Source organism: Amblyomma americanum, chromosome 1, assembly GCF_052857255.1.
Source record: "Amblyomma americanum isolate KBUSLIRL-KWMA chromosome 1, ASM5285725v1, whole genome shotgun sequence".
Taxonomy (NCBI): domain Eukaryota; kingdom Metazoa; phylum Arthropoda; class Arachnida; order Ixodida; family Ixodidae; genus Amblyomma; species Amblyomma americanum.
The window spans coordinates 164,044,573-164,065,344 of NC_135497.1; the positions used below are offsets into that span (position 1 = coordinate 164,044,573).

Here is a 20,772-nt window from a genome sequence, read left to right on the forward strand (position 1 = left end):
TAAGGTCCCCCCTTACCTACAAAGAGTATGGTGGAGCTGCCATAAAAAAACGGAAACTAATAAGCTCCTGCCTGTACCACTAAAGTATCACAGGCTTAACCCAATCGTAATATAAATGAAAAGGCCCGAAGCCAATGTTGTGCTTTTGCCTTACCTACAGTCGGATACAACTCAAGAACGAAGCGGCAGATGCCCCTCAATGGAGGCCCTCCAGCCAATAGCGTCGACCGATTCGCATGACTTCGCGGTTGATAAAATACAGCAGAGTCTGTGCAGGAAAGGAAAAGAGACGGTCCTTTGTCCCCGTGACGTGAGGAGTGTGTTGTTCGTTGTTCGGGCTGTTCGCGCTAGAGGTACCGAGGGGGTGAAGGGTAGAAATAAAGGAGCCTTAGTGAAGGGGGAAACTAGAGAGAGGGTACAGGGTCGCTATCGCTGAGAAGCCCACTCCCCATGGCAAGGGGACAAAGGACCGTCTCGGTCCCTTTCCTGCCTAGCCTCTGCTGCATTGCCGCAAAGGTGTCTGAAATCGCAGGTTGCTGGCAAGTGCGTCTGTGACATGGGATTTATCGCGATGTCATGACAACCGGTCGACGCCATTGGCTGGAGGGCCTCCTTTGAGGGGTGTCTGCCGCTGCCTTCTTGACCTGCATCTTAATATAGTGGGTCCAAAGTAACTTCATGCTAAATACACTTCTAATTGAAGGTACACTCAAACTTTTAATGAATAATGCCTATTTTCTTGACGTATAGTATGATATTGCTGTCTGGTCGTGCAAACTGTCCACCTGGCACTGTCCGCGTGCGCGGCCAGCTGCCATATAAGTATACAGTTTGCATACCCTCTGTGATCCTGTGGTCAGTCGCGGCTGTTGAGCGCCTTCGTCCAGTTTTCGGCACATGCGCATTGAGTTATCTGCATGGAACGGCCTCTATCCGTCGGTGGAGATACCACGGCCTGAGCTTAAAATTTCTCCGTTTGCGTCTTTAGACCAACCGGTAGAGTGCTTGTTCTAGCCGTTGGGAATTGCCGTATTTACTCGCGTAATGAGCGCCCCCGAATAACTGCTAGCTTGGCTATCAAAAGTAATCATTTTTTCCCTCCCTAATAGTCGCGCCCATTTATCTTGGCGCGGTCTGCTGCTGATCATAGTGTAAGCTATCACGTACTTCATTTTAAACGCCGAAACAACTATGCAGTATTATGCAGCGTCCTCTGTCGAACGTAAAGCCTACTATACCTTTCGTACTGAACAACCAGCCAGTCACGTTAAAGTTAACGTTAAAGAATCAGGTCATAGAGAAGTGCGCAGAATATAATCAGCCCCTACATATAGCCTTCATTGATACAGGAAAGCATTTGACTCAGTGGAAACCGAAGTCATGCAGGCATTGCGGAATCAGAGCGTAGAATAGTCTTATGTGAAAATACTTGATCATTTCTATAACGACAGCACACCTACCATAGTCCTCCTTAAATTCAGCAATAAAGTTCCAATAAGGAAGGGTGTCAGGAAGGGAGACATGATCTCGCCAATTCTATTCACCGCCTGTTTACAGGAGGTGTTCCGAGAACTGCATCGGGAGCAGTTGGGGATAAGAGTTAATGGAGAATACCTAAGTAGTTAGCGATTCGCTAACGACATTGCGTTGCCAAGTCACAAAAAAAATGAGCTGCAGAGCATGATCAATGAGCTAGAGAGGCAGTACACAACGATGGGTCTACAAATTGACATGCAGAAAACCAAAGTAATGTTCAACAGTCTCTCAAGGGAACAGCCCTTCACAATTCGTAGCGAAGTACCGGAACTGGTAAAGGAACCCGTCTACTTAGGGCAGGTAGTGATCGCTTATCCGAATCATGAGAGGGAAATAACTAGAAGAATAAGAATGGGGTGGAGCGCATACGGGAGGTTATATCAGATCATTAATGGCAGTTTGCCAATATCCCTTAAGAGAAAAATATACAACAGCTGTATCTTACCGGCACTCACCTATGGGGCAGAAACGTGCAGGCTAAAGACCACCGCAATGCGGCCGAGCTTTAAGCGAAGCCAGTCAAAAAATCCTCTCTTCAGGAGCACACGAGCACGCCACCGTGTTGCATATTATGAAGGTGCCTTTTATCAACGGATGAGATTGAATCACAGTCACGTCTACTCGAGAATCTTCGATGTATAGTTAAGAAACTCAAGTTTCAAAATCGCCTCTTGAAAGCTCCTGCTTGTTGTAGTGTTGGTCCTACAAAGGAAAGGAACGCGTGAGCTGATGCATTTGACGCTGTCAGCGCTGAAGACAAAACTGACCCGCGTGTGCGAGAGTGCCTGACCTTTATCGTGCTTACAGGGCAAATAACAAACGTCCTGCAAGCTCCTGAGCATGAAGCTTGTGAAAGTCTTCCATTTCTGTTGGCAACCACCGCAACTTGAAACAGCGGTGAAGAGGAGTTTTTGTACCATAACGGTGAGCCGGCCTTCTCGTCCCTTCTAACACCGAGTGTCACCAAAAAGTGAAAGTAGGAACAAAGTCGACTTACCGGGCCAACAACATTGGCATTTTATCTCTTCCTAAATCTTCGCCTTGTTGTTCACTTCCGCCTGAGCGAACGCCACCCGGCCAAAGTCTGACTCACAGCTAGCAGTCTCAATATCTTCTGCACACTTTTTTTTTAATGTCGAGTATGGTTAAAATACACGATACACTAAAAATGTATTTTAGAAGCCGATACTCTGGCACTTTCATCACAATATCGAAAGATAGATATCGATACTGCCCATGCTTCGTGTTTCGTCGTGTACAGGTGCCCAACGCTATTTCAAATAGAGCCTTACCGTATGCTCGTGTTATGCACGCCATTTTCGGAGTTTAGCGTGCGTGTCACTTTCATTACGTTAAAGTATCGTTCCCAAAACAGGGGCGCCCTTCGATGCAGAACCCGTAACTTTGGACTGGGTTCGTCGTTTTTACTGCCGTTTTCAGTACGTTCACTAGCCTTAATGTCACGCCGGGCTTTCGCTTGGTCTCATCTCGCCTATAACAAAATTTTATGAGCGATAAATCTGGATTATGCTTTATTTAGAGTGACAATTCTGCAGCTTCCTGGCTTAAAAAAGCGTCAATTTGCCGATAAAATAGTTTCTTTTTTAACAACTAGGTGGCGCCACTAGATTAATCTTCTCATTCCGTCTAAGCTTGCATACGCTGAATTAAATGTGCGAATGGCGTAATGTCCCGCAGAATACTTGAGTTTCGCGCACGTAAGTGTGCACACGCTTATGCTACGTAGACATGGAAGATTTATACAGTATTGTGCGTTTTTATCGTGAAGAATTGCAAAAATTTCCCCGCCTCAACCGCTGGCTTATTTGCGATGAAACTGCACACAGAGCTTACGTGTTATGGTAGCTTTTGTATCGTAGCAACTTTGACAACGGTACTTACCGAGTTGAACCGTGCAGGATGCGAAAACGTAATCGTCTACGTAGATATCGGCGAACCAAAACCCGCAATGGACGTTTTTTCGCTGAAGGGCGGTAGTTGTTCCTTCTGTTTTTCCAGTGGAAAGCGTTACAGCAAGGCAGTCGAGACGAGCGTTGCAAACAATATTCTTTGAAAGGTAAAGCCTCGTTAAATCAGTTGTGATATTTTTTCCCGCTCAATTAGCCGAAAATGTTGTAAGCGCTACAGTTGAAGCAGACGAAACGGGCAGAACGGTATATTCAAAGGACCCGCGCTTCTTGCAACGCTCGCCTCGGCGGCCTTGTGACGCTCGAACTGCCGAAAACAGATTTCGCCACTGCGGCATTCAGCGAAAAAACGTCGCCTGCGGGTTTTGGTTCGCCGATCACTGCGTAGACGATTACGTTTTCGCATCATGCACGCCTCAACTAAGTAAGTACCGTTGTCAAACTTCCTACGATACAAAAGTTACCATAATGCGCAAGCTCTGTGTGCAGTTTCATCGCAAATGGGCCAGCGTTTGAGGCGGGGAAACTTTTGAAAGTCTTCACGATAAAAACGCACAATACTGTACTTTTCTAGCCTTATTTGTGCACGCCAAAAGCAGACGACACGCAAACGACGAGGCACTGAAGAACACGTTTAACGCACTCAATGGCTGTAGAGTCTTCCTACCTTCCATGCAAGGAACTCACAAAACCCGGTAGAAAACCAGCAGAAGAGAACGCGTACACAATAGAAGGAATTCACACGGACGACGCTGGTGTTGAATTCCGTGTGAATTCCTTCTATTGTGTACGCGTCCTCTTCCGCTGGTTTTTCTACCTGGTACCATGCACCAACTGGTCCAGCAAGCTACTTTAAAATAAGATTTTCTTCTTCTTATCAACTATGCTACAGATAATTAAGTCTTCATAAACGAGAACGCCAATGTAATCTACGATTGTCTTGCATCACAGACCTGTACTTCATAAATGCGAGAGAGGGCGTTTGACATCTTCACATGGCATTCGCCTACGATCGCCTAGTAATTTAAAACAAAATTTGTTTCATGTTGTTCCGGTTTCGTTTTTTAACAGCTCTGTGCCATTAAAGTTGTGTTTAGGTCACGTAAGCCGCGCAAAAACTGCTATACAATCGCAGCTTATTCATTCATTGTTTTCCCAGTTATAAAGACAGGCCGTATTTTGGGTGGTCGTAAAATAATATGACGAAGCAACGATTATATCGCAGTTTTCTTATGCCTTGCGTGGCATACACGAAACTTTGACGACACATTCAACACTCAACTGTTGAAACCGAAACTAAAAGAGTAGAAGAGAGACATTTAAGTGTGAATTATTTTTCTATTGCCATGAACAAAATGCGCACCAAAAATTTAGGTGGGTTTACTCCTTCGAACATCAATGTATTCATCCGTAGGTCTTTCACACTTTGTACTTTGTAATTAGCCAGTGATTTCCATTTAAATTTTCCGACTTGTAAGCTACATACGGGATCCCCTACATGATTCGTGGCTTAGAAAGCATGGAAGAGACTGTTGAGAAAGCCGGGGTTGGCACAAGGAACCTATCACTTGCTGAAAACTACATTTAAGCTGCTCCAGTAGTGGGTGCAACAAGCTGCCGCGACACGCCTTCACTTTGCTAGCAGCAAACGCCTTTGCAGCTAACGACAATGGGCTCAATATGGCAGCGCCCAGGGATTGTTGACGTCTTTTACAGCTGCGCTTGAACGACAAGTTTTTTTTGCCTCTGTGACATCAATTTTCGCATGTCTGGCTTTATCGGCATTCCATGCCTGTGAAGTTTGAACTGAGGAACCTTTTCTTGTTCCGGCGTTTGCAATATCTGCTCTATATATTTATGCAACTTCAGTTGAACACTTGCCTAGTGGAGCCACACAACGAAGGCTGGATGACGTGTTTGCGGCTTTTACTAATTTCTTTATTTATTTCGACACAGTGTTTGTTTCCTTTCTTGTGCCGAAAGACGATTGAATGATCAAGAGAAATGGCAGGGAGCAATCTGATGGCGAAGGCCACTAGAGCGGCCTCTTACAACATCGTACTGCAGCTGACTCTGCGTGTGTTAACCTTCGTGCTGAATGCATACATCTTGCGACACATCACCAAAGACCTGCTTGGAGTGATCAACGTCCGGCTGATGCTTCTGTACACGACTGTGCAATTCCTGAGCCGGGAGCCTTTCCGACGATCATGTTTGAGTGACACGGATAACCAGAACTGGCCTGCAATCATCAACGTAACCTGGCTGTGCCTTCCTGTTTGCGTCTTTATCGGTGCCATGATGAGCTTTGTGTGGCTGTTCGTTTTGGAGCAGCCCGACCCTTCGGTTGCAGGTGGTTACGTACTGGGTGTGCACTGTGTGGTTATTTCTGTAGTTATTGAAGTGCTCGCAGAACCGCTGTACGTTGTCAGTCAAGCATTTCACTACATAAAGTTCAAAGTGTTTTTTTGTTGGCAGCGGCATTGCCTTACGATGCATTATAATGGCAGGACTTGTCGCATTCGATCCCGAGAATGCCGTTTGGGCTTATAGTATTGCCCAGTTAATATCGTCTGTGTATTACACGTGTGGTTCTTTTCGCCTATTTCACATTTGAATCTAGGCGGCTGCGCCAACTCACCAAAAGCGATTCACAGGACTCTGGGCTTAATCAAGACGACCATGCGCTGCCTTTCACAACTGCGCTGGATATTATTCCCTTCATTGGTTGTAATGGTACACAACTTGACCATGATGTCACAAAACTGACCTGGAGTTTTATGAAGCAAACAGTCTTCAAACAGCTTTTGACAGAAGGTGAATGTTACATCATGACTGTTTTTAGCATTCTCTCATTTGCTGAACAGGGTGTGTATGACGTCGTCAACAATCTTGGATCTTTGACTGCACGCCTCGTCTTCCAGCCTGTTGAAGAAAGTAGCTACATTTTCTTTGCTCAAGTGGTACAACGTGATGTCCCACCTGATCGGCAAGATGCAGACTGTATTACACTGAGTGCATCAACCCTTAAGTACCTTCTTAAGCTGCTGACCCATATCGGTCTCATAATATTCACCTTTGGTCAAGCCTACTCGAGTCTCCTTCTGCATATATATGGTGGCAGTGCACTCAGTGGCAGCTTGGCTCCCCTGTTACTTCGGTGGCACTGTGCTTACATTGTGTTAATTGCTATCAATGGAGTCACCGAGTGTTTTGTATTTGCCGCCATGAACAAAGAGCAGCTGGACCAACACAACCAGAGGCTCGCCCTTTTTTCAGTTCTTTTCCTTCTTGTTTCTTACCTTCTGACTTCCTTATTTGGAGCTGTCGGGTTCATTTTGGCCAACTGCTTCAACATGATTGCACGCATTGGCTATAGCATGTTCTTCATAACTGCTTACTATGGAAAAACACAGTATTGCCCATTACATGGCATGCTTCCCAGTGGAATTGTACTTGGTGCTTCGGTATTCAGTTATGTAGGGACCAAAGTTTCAGAAGCAGCTTTCTGCTGTGAGGCCGGATTTACTTATCTCTTATTTCATACTGCTGTAGGTGCCATGTGCTTGGGCACGCTTCTAGCCGTCATTTACATCCAGGAGAAAGAACTGACCGCATTCCTCAAAACATGTTGGCGCGAGAAGAGCTTAGGAAAACAGCGTGAAAAGGTGCAGTAGTGAACCTGTTTTTTTATTTTGGCAACTTGTTTATACCGTCCTTCAATAATTGTGGTGAAATGTGTCTGAAACTCGGCGAATGCGTTAGTAATTTAAAGAGAGGGCTGCTTGTGTATGTTTTTATTCAGTGAGCCGAATAATTCACTGTTCCGAATCATTCTCGTGACATGCTATGCATGCAGTAAAATTTGTGAATCTTGCTGTTTGTGCTTTTCCACATCAGTGTTTACATTTTGTGAATAAGAGACTGCTGCTATTCCTGTCTATGTCTATAACAGGTTTTATGCCGACGTCCAAACTTCATTGTCAGTTTAAAACAAAATTATTACTTGTGGCATGATTTTGTGGCAGGTGCTACAAATATTTGTTATCTGTACCTAAGTAGCTATGCTTGTCTTTTTCATAACAACCGCAGGTGATTATTGCAGGCTTTTATTTGGCTTCCTTGAGAAAATATTTTCATTAGGCAACTTGGTATGGGTTCTATTGATCTAAAATATGTTTTTCAGTCGTTTCAGCAAAATGTTCAGTAAAATGGGTCGCATTTACACAATAAAGTGAACTGATGTAGACAAAACATCTAGTATAACTCGTATCGCACAGTAACTACAAATGGAAGACAAGCAGGTTTAAACGACAGTCCGTTGCCACAGACGAGTGTAAAAGTATTTGCATTTTGCGTTAGATCTTTCCCTACGATGACAATAGCACTGGCAGGAATTTGTATTTTAAATTGCCAAAGCAAGTCAAGCCAGAGCCCATGCTTGTACCGCGCTCTGTAATCAGGCTACATGGCCTGGAGTCGTTATACAACACTTTACGATTAGGACTGTGAGTATTAGATCGCATTACTTTTGTTAATTTTGCTGGAAGAAACTTCAGATGCCTTGATTTTTTTCACTTGCAACTTGTCACCATTTCTTCCACAGTTAAACCAGGCTTTGTCATCATCTCTTCTAAACTTTTCAGTAAGACAGGCTGCCGCTATGTTGCCAGTGGCACTGCTAAGAGTAGCACTGTTGTTGGCAAAGGCGGTTACTGGTATGTGTGATAAATATCAGTAGTTTTATTTCATTGATAGCATTTTTAAAACCAGCTTAGTGCTGTCAGCTGTAGTTTTTACAAAATCTGCTATCTCAGGTAATGTCATGCTTATTATTTCCGCTATGCATCACCTAGGTGGCGCAGCCAACGTTTTGTATCAAGACCAGAACCGAACTGTCGTACGGTGGCGTCACACGCCACAACTTGGCGCCATCTTTATTCTGTTCTACATGCGGCCGCACTTTCACTAAGCTTTTGGTGCGGCCAAAGGAGGGCACTATAGCACTTACAAATCCCGTAACTTCGCATATGCAATAATTAGTTGCCCAGCCCAGTATAGAATTCATAGGCCTGTTCAAATTGCTTTGCATATCTCTATATAATTTTCTTCAATACTACTGCCATTAGGATGTCTAACTACCACCTTTTAAAAAGCAAGGACAAAGGTATTTATTACCTGATGCTTCTTTTTTTAGAGAAAAAGGAAGAGTGGCCAGTTCTGTGGCAGCAGCAGATTTTCTTTGACTGAGCTTTGCCAAAGCTGCAGACGGCATTGATGGAACCTGGCTGCTTGCAGTATATTTTAATGTTAAGGAGTCGTTGGCAATAGGTGTAGCAGCAGGCACCCTAATGGTTGAAGACATTCTCAGCGGCAGAGTGTCCTAAAACTGGTCCAGGGATGTTGGCTTACAAAAAAGATAGGTAAAAAAATAAGGAACTGGAAAAATTATTTTGACCAGGAGAGCAGTATTTCCCAACTCGTGCTTTTACAACTGTTTACTACTCAAAGTTGCCCGTAAGTAAATACCCTATACAAAATAGTTTCTATCACTGGCAAATTGAATGTGTATTCAGACTGCCCTTCTGCTCTCCAACTGCCTTTTACTCGGATATGCAATGTCAGTTAGCAGTCGGCTAGAATGTGTTCTGCCTCATTTTACCACTGCTCTTCTGAATTTAGACGAGAAAATTGCCCTTGGTAACCATAAAATCTTAACTGAAAACTTTGGATGGCAAGGATCTCCGATTTGTCAACTAAATATGGGCTTTTGAGTACTCTTCACTTGCTTCTCGCAAAATACTATGTGGTTAATGCAGCATGTGGCCCCATGTGTGCACTGAAAGGTGTCTACGCTAGCACCAACCATGCTTATGCCTTCAAAAACAAACAAAAAGCAACTGTGCACATTGAAAGCCATTCAGAACTGCAAGGGTACCCTGACAAGCCCACGTGTCAAATCCACTTTAACACAGTACAAAACACCATGATACTAGCCGCCGCGGTGGCTGAGTGGTTATGTTCGCTCGGCTGCTGGCCCGAAATACGCGGATTCAGAAGTGCGAGTTGCTGAGAAGCTCTGTGCAGTGTATGGGCTAACTGTGCCTCTCCACTGTCATCAAGTGCTTGTGGGCTGCGCGATATCATTTTTATTTCTTTTACTAAATGCCCAAATTAATGAATATCATCATGCACTTCCTTTCTCCTCTGCTATGGTTTCCTTCGCACAAAGCATATACTTAAGGCCAATAGGCTTACAATATACTCTTGGTACATTTTCCATCTTCAACATAAGTTGCTCGTTTTCTTGTGATGAAGGGTAGCATTGATGCCTTTCCCATTGCCTTTCGTGTTGGTGGTCAGCACTGTAGTATATAGTTCAGGAGGCTTAAGGTCATGAGATGACACGAATCATGAAGTAAACTTTCTGAACTGAAGTAACTGGTTTATGAGGGTGGTTCAGAAAGTAAGGTAACAAGTCCTCCTTTAAAAAGAGTTTATTCAGGATATCAGAGATACACAAAGTTACTAATACACTGGTGCATATTACTTTTCTTCTTTTTCACATGGTCACCATGGTTGTCAAAGCATTTGTTCCATTGGTAATCCAATCTGTCGAAACTGGTATAAAAGAAATCGCGGTCCACATCTAGGAGCCACTTAACAACAGCCCCCTGAACTTCGGCATCAGTTCTGGTGTAGCAACCAGTCAGATCCTTGTTTAATGGTCAGAAGAGATGAAAATTGTTTATTGCGAGATCCGGGCTGTGTAGGAGGTGTTTCAGTAAAGTCCGTCAGACACGCCGTACCAAATAATGTGTAACCAAGGGCATATGTGGTCGGGCGCTGTCGTGCGACAACACAACACCTTTCTAAAGCAATCCCGGTTGTTTCCTCCCCAATTCCCTAATTCCCACAATAATTGGCAGCATTCAAGGTCTCTCCATGGGTGAGAAAATCAATCAGTAGCATGCTCTGAATGTCCCAAAAGACTTTGGAAACTTTCTTTGCGGATACCATCGTTTTGAACTTCTTATGGCAGGGATATGAGAGGCGTCTCCGTGACATTGATGCTTTCTTCGCCTTAGCTGTCATATGATGCACCCACGTTTCATCCCCTGTAACAATACGGTGCAGGAATCGAACAATCTCCGCCTGATACCGCATTAAGTGCTGGAGAGAGAACCCCATTCAGCTGGCTTTATACTCATTTGAGACTTGCCACGGTACCAAGAAAGAACACGTCTTCCAGTAGCCTAATGTATATTGCACGATATCTTCTACACTGCCTTCCCCGCAAGGGGGCATCTGCAGCATGCAGACATTGGTGAGTGGCGACACCACGGGTTCCTGAGCATCCACAGGGACATCCCCGCAGGGGCATGATGGTGAACAGTGCATCACCATGGACCCGAGCACCCGCGCTTAGCCGTGCGTGGCATCGCTGTGTCCGGGGAAAAGGGGATCCTGGTGGTTGAGCCGATGCCGAGCGTTTGGACCTTTAAGGCCCCTTGGCGGAGGCAACACGCCACTTTGGCCCCAGCTTCCTGTAGACGGCACCTCCGGCCTGACCTGACCGGGGGAAATCAGCAGTCGCCTTTTCCTATCGTTTCCTCCACCTTTCACTTTCCTATCTCTTTGTTACAACTCTTCTGTCTCCTGCTCTCTTCTTGGTTTTTCCACTTTTCATTGGTGGCTAGGGTTAACCTTGTGTGGCCAACCACCCTGAGTTGCGTCATATTTGGTTATAGTGGGGTGCACAGCTGGCGTGGGCAGGACTTGCTTGCAAGTACCTGCCCCATCCCCTCAATGGGCTCCTTGGTGGGTGACTGCACCATGGCCAAACAACAAATGTATTTTATGGCTACTTCATGCCTTTCTTCTGATCGCCCTCTCAAAAGAGGGTGCGCCGACATGGCAGCAAGGTTCTTTGGAAAGAATGCCAATAACTTTCCAAGATTTCACGTGGTTCAATCCAACCATGAAGAAAAACTGCCAGACTCATTCAACCATTTCTCGTGACAAAAACTTAGACACAATAGGCCAGGGGTACAACGTAAAAAAATTAGTCAATGGCGACCTTCTACTCGAAGTTCTCTATAACCACCAGCATCAAAAACTGCAAGAAGTCACTTGCTTTGGAGACATTCCTGTACTAATCAGCCCACACCAATCATTAAGTACAGTCAGTGGAGTAATTTCAGACGATGACCTAAGATACTTGATTCAGGAGGAACTGTTGGAAGGCCTAAAGGAACAGAATGTCATGAACGTGTACAGGATTAAAATCAGACGGGATGATAAAGAAACCCAAACAAACCACATTGTCCTCACCTTCGCTTCAAGCTCACTTCCAGATTCTATACAGGTCGGATACACCAAAATCAAGCTGAGACCATACATTCCAAACCCACGTCGATGCTACAAATGCCGGAAGTAAGCCACGGTTTGCAGACCTGCCGGGGCAAACAGACCTGTGCTCAATGTGCTTCGCACAACCATCACACTGAACACTGGAATTTGGAACACCACATTTGTATAAACTGTGAGGGCAGCCACCCGGCTTACTCACGGTCATGCCCAACCTGGAAAAAAGAAATTATTACACTCAAAGAAAACGTATCTTTCAGAGAAGCGCAGAAACGACTCTTGTTGGGGCAGAACCCAAGATACTCTGCTGTGGTGCAACAGTGTGCAGCATCACAGCAGCCATCGGCACCTGCATAGCTCACACACAGTGAGCCTGGAGCAGGGACACCCGTGCCCCTGGTGGCCGCAGCTAGTTCCGCGCAACCACCCACAAAACAGGCCACGCGGACCACCAGGTCTGCCGGTCCCAAGGCCCCTCCTCTCACGGAGAGGTCCAACATGAAAAAAGCTGTGCGTTCAGCATGTTCGTCCAGTGTATCCGAGGATGCGCTTCTATTGGGGGGGTTATGCAACTCGGAAAATCGACCTGAAAACCTCATTGGAGGCAGTTACAGTACCGTACTTCATTTTAAAACCATAACAACATGTTCCATATACATTGAACATCACCTGACCATCACACTTCACGATTTGGAAAGAATTTTAATTCAACTACCGGAGCCATATCTTTTAGTTGGGGACTTTAATGGTCACTCTTCGTTTTGGGGAAGTGAACAAACGGACGTCAGAGGCCGGATTCTAGAAGATTTTATTCTCTGCAACAATGTCTGCCTCCTGAACATGGGCAAACACACTTACTGCTCTCCAAGCAGTGGGAAAATGAGCTGCCTAGATTTATCATTTAGTTCACCTTGTGTTTTTAACGATTTTAAATGGGATGTCATTGAGAACCCATATCGCAGTGATCACTTCCCTGTACTAATCAGTTTAACATCTTCACCGGAAATAATGCCAACAAAACTGCAACGTTGGAAACTTTATTTAGCAGACTGGCAACTTTTTAGAGCAGAAGCCACATTAGAAAAATTAGTTTTGGAAAATTTGAGCATTGATTAGATAAATGAAATGTTCACGAACTGTATCATAACTGCCGCACACTTAGCTATTCCTCAGTTGTCTGGAGTGGTTAGACAGAACCAAAAGGTATGGTGGGCACAAAATTGCAAGGAAGCAGAAAAGCAATAAAATAAATCTTGGGGTAAATTTCACAGGTACCCTACACAGGAGAACCTCATACAGTTTAAAAAGGCAAGAGTGAAAGCTGGGTATATCCTTCGCAGTGCCAAGAAAGCCTCATGGCAAAGTTATATTTCATCTATAAGCTGTCAAACAACATAACAAAAAAATGTGGGAACAGGTTCGAAATTAAATGGCCACTTCTCACCGTCCATGATCCCTCTTTTGACAACACCTGGCGCACAAACAAGCATAAGGGAACAGGCAGACATTTTGGGGTAACACTTCGCTGCAGTTTCTAGTTCATCTCAGTATATGCAGTCATTCCTGAAATACAAAACTATTGCCGAAAAACAAAGGCTTCCAACAAGTGGAGGTGCAAACCGACAATGCAACAATTTAATCACTCTGCAAAAACTACTGTACTGTCTGCCGGCAAAAAAACTGCTCCAGGACCCAACCAGATACACTATCAAATGCCTGCCCATCTTTCCCAGCCTGCCATAGAGGCACTCCTGAATTACTTTAATAAAATATTCATTGAAGGAAAAATACCTAAGGAGTGGAAGAAAGTCGTCATAGTGACATTCCTGAAACCTGGAAAAGCACCAACTTCCCCTTGTAGGTATAGGCCGATAGCCCTCACAAGCTATCTCGCCAAAACTTTTGAAAGTGTCCATAATATTAGACTGACATTTGTCCTTGAATCGCGTGAACTTCTTGATACCCATCAATGTGGTTTTAAAAAGGCATGCTCAACTACTGACCGTGTAATGTGCCTCAAAAACACAATAAGAGAAGCTTTTATACACAAACAGCACTGTCTTGCTGTTTTCTTCGATATGGAGAAAGCATATGATACAACCTGGCGGTTTGGGATCCTTCGCGACCTAGGGGACCTAGGTATCCATGGCAAGATGTTGAACTGCCTGAATGACTTCCATTCCGACCGCTCATTTCAGGTACGCCAAGCATCAACCCTTTCCAGGAGCTTCGTTGAAGAGAACGAGGTTCCTCAGGGGTGTATTTTAACCACAACATTGTTTATTATAAAAATGAATTTCATAAGTAAAATAATCCGAAAGTACATCCTGTATTCAGTGTACATTGATGATCTTCAAATAGCCTGCACATCCTCAAATGTAGCAGCATGCGAGAGACAAATACAGTTGACAGTGAATAAACTAGTGACATGGGCAGATCAGAATGATTTCCAGCTTTCCACACAGAAAACAGCAGCCATTCTTTTCTTGCTGAAACGAGGCATACAATCCGACCCATTCATACACCTGAACGAAACACAGACACCCGTCAAAAATGAGCACAAATTTCATGGGATAACTTTTGACAAAAAACTCACTTTCCTGCCTCTAATAAATGCACTGAAAAACAAAGCCTCCGAATCCCTTAATATACTCAAAGTACTGTCACATAAAGGTTGGAGTGCTGACAGGACATGTCTTTTAAAAATTTATTGCTCCGTGATACGCTCTACCTTAGATGACGGATATATAGTTTATGGGTCAGCGAGGCCTTCGTACCTGAAACAACTAGATCCAATACATAATCTAGATATGCGTCTTTCCTTTGGTGCTTACAGGACGTCGCCCATGAATAGTCTTAATGTTGAAATCAACGAACCCTCACTTACAGACAGAAGAACCATGCTCACATGCTCATACATTTTAAAAATCTATTCGCTGCCCAAACACTTATGTTACCCCATAGTCACAAAGTGCCCATGTAGAACACTCTTTAACAAAAAACCGCTAGCTATCAGGTCACTCCTCATGTGTATTGAAGAGATTTGCCAAAACCTCGGCATATTAGATATATTACCTGACTTTGCTCAGAGAAGAGATCCACTGCCTTCATGGTACAATTTTCCTGTAATCTGTGATGTTACTCTTATACAGTTATATAAAAAACAAACTCCACAACAACATATAGTACAAGAATTCTTTGCGCTCAAAGAAAAATACAGTAGCTTTACGCACTTTTATACAGATGGTTCAAGAACGGACATTTACGTAAGAAGCGCAGTCATCCGAGGGAAGTCTGAGAAAACAGTACGGCTTCCACAGTTTGCATCCATCTTCTCTGCAGAATGTTACGCAGTCTGTGTGGCCGTAGAAAAAATAGTAAACGAGAACCTCACCTAAACAGTATTATTTAGAGACTCCCTCAGTATACTTACAGCTCTGCACTCTAGAAATGCAATCACTCCGATTCTTCGTGGCATCATACACAAGATAGTAACAGCCACAGCTTGAGGACAAAACACAAAACTCTGCTGGGTTCCGAGTCATGTCGGAATAAAAGGCAACGAGAGGGCAGATTTCTGCGCTGCTAAAGCTCGTGGCAAGGAAATAAAAAAGTAATTATACCTTTTAAGAATTGCGTGAACTTAGTACAGCGTAAATTAAGAAAAAAATGGCAGTCGTCTTGGAGCAATGAGGTAAATAAAAAGCTACGCTTGCTAAAGCCCGCTTTAGGCGAATTGATGTCTTGTGTGCACCAGGAACGATTCAAGGAAGTCATTCTCTGCCGTCCCCGAATAGGCCACACACACCTTACGCACAACTTCCTCCTAACAAAAGAAGACAAGCCAGTTTGCGAGGAATGCGGAGGTGAACTTGCCGTTAACCACATCTTATCATCTTGCGTGAAACTGCAAAGACTAAGAAAAAAACACTTTAATCAATTTTGCGTTTGTAATTTTTTAAGAGAGGCAGGATTTTTCGAAAGACCTTAAATTCTGACCAGCTGCTTCGCTAGTTTTTTAGTAGACCTCACCCACTTTCTCATGCCTAAAGAAAAAGGCTGAGGTTTTTTATTTGATAGGTTCGGAGCCTCAGGATTCTTGCCCAGCCAAGGTTAGCCGCTGAGGCTACCTGGTCTTTTTTAAGGCTTTTACAGTTAGCCATTTCCAAATTTCTACTCCTCTGTTATTACTATACAGTACAATCTTTTAGGCCATCTGCACCATCGATAATATTTCTCATTTCTAAACATTCTACAGGAAACTTATTCTATACCATGAGGTTCGCGCTTGATGGCCTTAGCTGCCTATATGCCATAAAACCCAATACAACACTACATGGCCAACGGAGATGTTGAGTTTGTGGGCAGTGTGCCTCACATGAATGCAACGACCATCTCGAAACAACCCTTCCACATGGCACATTGCCATTTGAGGTGGACGTGCTTGGTCACCCTGACCTATGCTCGTCTCACACATCTGTTCTCTTCATCAAAATCCTGGCACCAAAACTGCACTTGTTTTCTTGACATTACACTCGCTCCATAAGCTCCCACTAGTAACTGGTGAATTGCAACTGGGGACATTCTTTTTAAACACGGAAACCTTATTACACTTTGCACCTCAATTGCCAACCATGTATCAGTTAATGCTTCCATCTTATAACTTAATGAAAGAATGAATGAATGTATGAATGAATGAATGGATTGATTGATTGATTGAGTGAGTGATTGATTGATTGATTGATTGAATGAATGAATGAATGAATGAATGAATGAATGAATGAATGAATGAATGAAAAACATTGTTGGGAGATTTGGCCGGGGGATGTGTGGGAGGGATCTATAGTCGGGGGCTCCAGCTGCTGTCACTTCTGTCCGTTCTCATGCTACGAAGGCCCTTTGGGCTTCAAGTCTAAAGCTGGACTGGGCAGCCTCCCACCCCTCATTAGTTGCCACTGCGTCAGGTCGCCAGGTGAATTGCTTGGGCCGATCCACGCTATGTGATGCAGGCTTGCCTTCTCCCCACACACTTTGCATTTGGAGTTGTAGGAACCGGAGTTTATTAGGTTGAGACGGGCGGGTGAGTTGTCGGTTTCACCACCTAACCCCCTCTGCTTTGGAGAGCCCTTTGGTTGGGGGCGTTTATTTTCTGTGAAAAAGTTTGCAATGTTGTAGCCTCTCCACATATGTTGCTAGTTATTTCAAAGCACAGTGGCACAACTACCTGAATCTACCAGATTTGATCGTGCCTTCTATCCAGACATAGAATTTAATTCACACGGGCGCTTGTTACCTTACTTTTTAACCATCCTCGTAGGTTGAAAGGGAAGTGACGAAAGGGGAGGGCATAATTATATTACTCATCTAGGAGGCAACTGCAAGGCAAAAAAATGAGAGCAAGTAGCAGGGCTTCATGCAAGTTTTTGACATTGTCAAGTGGTATATGTTGCTGTTTGATTTTATTACAATTTTATTTTTGTCATATAGAAGTACATGGCACTGGGAGCAAGTAATAATCACTGTCACAAGTAACACATATAGGCAGAGGTATAACCCCCTGTACATAAGGAAACCCCATTGCAATTGTTGACACATATTAGTGTATTGCTTCTTTACTTGAAAAAAGCCACATTAATTATACACACTCTTTATTCACATGTGTATATCCTTTACTTTGTGTTACCATAGTATGATCTGCCAATTCTGTATACTGCATTTTTTGTGACAGCTGTACCGCTTACCTCCACGGTGCCTCAGAAATAGTAGGTATGTGAAATAAATAAACAAACATGTCAGTTGGCAAAACGTAATGAGAACTACTTTCACAACAGTGCAATGACAATTGCAAACTAATGCACATTAGCAAGGGTTTTCACCTCATACATATACAGAATATACAAAGGCGTTTACACATTGCATAATGTCACACACGTCGCCTTTTGAACAGCATAAGACAAATTATGATGCCAATTAAATACATGTTTAGAGGTAAAGTTACAAAATTACACATCTCTCAGAATATCATTTCATCAAGTGCAATGTTTTTGTTTTATACTGCTCAGCAACACAGGAAGATATTTTGTAACATTATGCAGTGTTTGTTAGCTGTATGCTTTTTCGTAAATTTCATTTTTCGAAAGCTCACCAGCTCATATATATAACTCATATATTGTAGTGTTATTTTCTGAGTCTGCAATATGATGACGAAAGGGAGGGCTGCTTCTCTCTTTGCTTTCAAGGATCTTCCAAAAATTATTGAATATTTTTGAACATGGATTTCATCCATGTATAAGTATTCCTTTCTGGTACATTTCTCTTTGGCCTAATGCCTTTCAGTACCTTTAAATCATTGAATTCTACACAAGGTCTTTATGTATGTACTTTCTGTTCAGCTCTGTAAAGGCTGGTGTGTATTATTTAGCTTAGGCAGATATGACATTGAAGGAAATATAACGTGCAACTCGCCAATCTGGCCATTTGATTAGGTGCCGGTAGCGGCGGTAATGTTACTGCAGCACGCTTTAGCCGTTTTTCACATCTGGTTAGGCGCACGCTACGCGCATGAGCTTCGATATATGTTTTGAGCTGGCTCCCAAATCGCAGCGCATTATGCAACCAGGCGCACGTGTAGACACAGTCGCACACCTTGGCGTCGATGCAAACCGGGGCGGCAACATGTCTGAGCACTACTGCGTGTGACGACAACAATCAATAACGGCTTGTTTCTTCTGTGAGTTTCTATGCATCTCCCTGCACGGTACAGCGACCGTTAGACCGGAAGGCGCGTGATGGCGCAACCTGCACCCTTGCCGTGATAGCTTGCTGTTTTGGTTTGCCGTCGCCACAGATGATGACGATTTCCAATTTATTAATGCGCAAGCGTTATATAACTCAGTTGCGTTCACAGATCTTGTCCGCAAAATGGGTCCTCACAATGACGTCACTCATGATGAATAAATGTTTAAAATTTTATTGATCTTTGATATGTTGAGGTTTAACGACCCATGCGACTCAGGCTATGAGGGACGCCATAGCAATGGGCTCCAGAAATTTCAGCCACCTGGAGTTCTTTAACGTGCAATGACATCGCACAGAACAGAGGCCGCTAGAATTTCGCCTCCATCGAAATTCGACTGCCGCGTCTGGGATGGAACCCGCGTCTTTCGGGTCAGCAGCCATAACCGCTGAGCCACCGCGGCGGCTGTAAAAGTTTAATGATAATGGTAATAGATTAACGGTGTTATATTCTGTGATGAAGAATGATATCGCATCGTTGATTAGTAAAATCAATTAAGAAGCTAATTACTGCAACTTAGATTATTATTTAATTAGTAAGATGAAAATGACAAATTGGAAAACGATGTCATCACAAATTAAGGGAAGTAATTGGTGGATAACGTGTCAAGGTGATGACGTCGCATAAAAACTATGTGACACGATGACTTGCAAAAAGTATGGCCATTTTTTTACCTACACTCGCTACACTAGTGTAGCCAGTGTAGCATGGGTCCATTTTTTTGCCAGTGTAGAAAGTGTAGCTTCGCCCACCTACACGGACTTATTTCTTTTTCGCGTAGTGTAGCATGGTAACTACACTTTCTACACCGCTTTCTTTGGAGGTGTGGTGTAGGCTAGTGGACGAAGAAAGAAGGCGCGAGTTTCACAACGCCTTTTTGTGGCTGTAAATGTCGCGAGCAGTTGCAGCGCAGGCTCGCAAGTCTGTGAAGTCCGTCTGCCTGGATGATGGCAGCTTTATGACGATGCACCTACAAGACGGACAGCGGCAACCTTACCTTCTAGAAAGATAAAAACTGCCCACACGCCAGAATGTGCGTATTTTAGTCTGCCGAACGCTACTTCACATTTAGGTAAGCCGCGGTCGTTCCGTACGTTGGTATCGGCGCTGAGCGACCCAAGTGAAAAAATGTATTTTGCGTACATGGACATCCACGCACCTGTTCGTTAGTGCGAAGCTGCCTACGCTTACACTATCATCTTTATCAGCATCAGACTTTCTGCATAAGAAGGGAGATTGTTCAGGCTAGTGGGAAATTCACACGAGGTTCCATAGCGCAAAAGCAGGGACACGACAGAACACGAGCGCATTAAAGACATCCCCTTCATATTCTGTTTGGCTTATGAGTTTATTTTATGGGGTTTAACGTCCCGAAGCGACTCAGGCTATGAGCGATGACGTAGCAAAGGGCTCAGGAAATTTCTACCACCTCGGGGTCTTTAATGTGCACTGACATCGCACCGTACACGGGCTTCTAGAATTCGATCGCCACGGCCGAGATCGAACCCACGTCTTTCGAGTCAGCAGCCGAACGCAATAAACCACTGTGCCACCGCGGTGGCTTGCCCTCGACATTCAGAGACTTCTTTCTGGACAGATCCTGTATTTATTCGAAAAACAGTGCTCCAGTAAATATCAGCAACAAATTGAAGAAAAAATCGGCGTCAATAAAATTACGTCAAGAAATTAGGCGAAAATTTCAGCAATTCAGATCACGTTTAAACTATTAGACCGTAAAGAATGTGACGCGTCCGCAAAGATTTTTGTCCTTGAAGAGCAGGTGGTTGCCTATCTTCAGCTTCAAGTACATAATCCGCCACCGTCGCGGCTGGGCGCAGAAGCCGCCCTGAGCTCGAACGCCAGCGCTTGCCTCATCTTCTGAAGACGATGAAGTGCGGCCCATCACTGGCGTTCAAGCTCCTTCGCCTGTGCGGCTTCCTGCAGGCAACCCGCAAGCGACTCGCACGTACGCCATGCGTGCTAGCCGTCGAATGCGACGGCCATATTACCACAGGAGACGCGGCACGACGAAATCAGGCACTGGTGGTACTTCCGCAGCGGATCTAAAATCATTAAGGTCTATCGCGCTGCGGAGTCCTCGAGAGCCAGCCTCTAAGAGATCCAGGCGGAGGTCGACGAGGT

General features: G+C 44.2%; 1 pseudogene; it reads left to right on the plus strand.

Annotated features, from left to right (window-relative positions):
• Positions 1–5,332: 5,332 nt before the first annotated feature.
• Positions 5,333–6,228, plus strand: LOC144114104 (man(5)GlcNAc(2)-PP-dolichol translocation protein RFT1 pseudogene; annotated as a pseudogene).
• Positions 6,229–20,772: the final 14,544 nt, after the last annotated feature.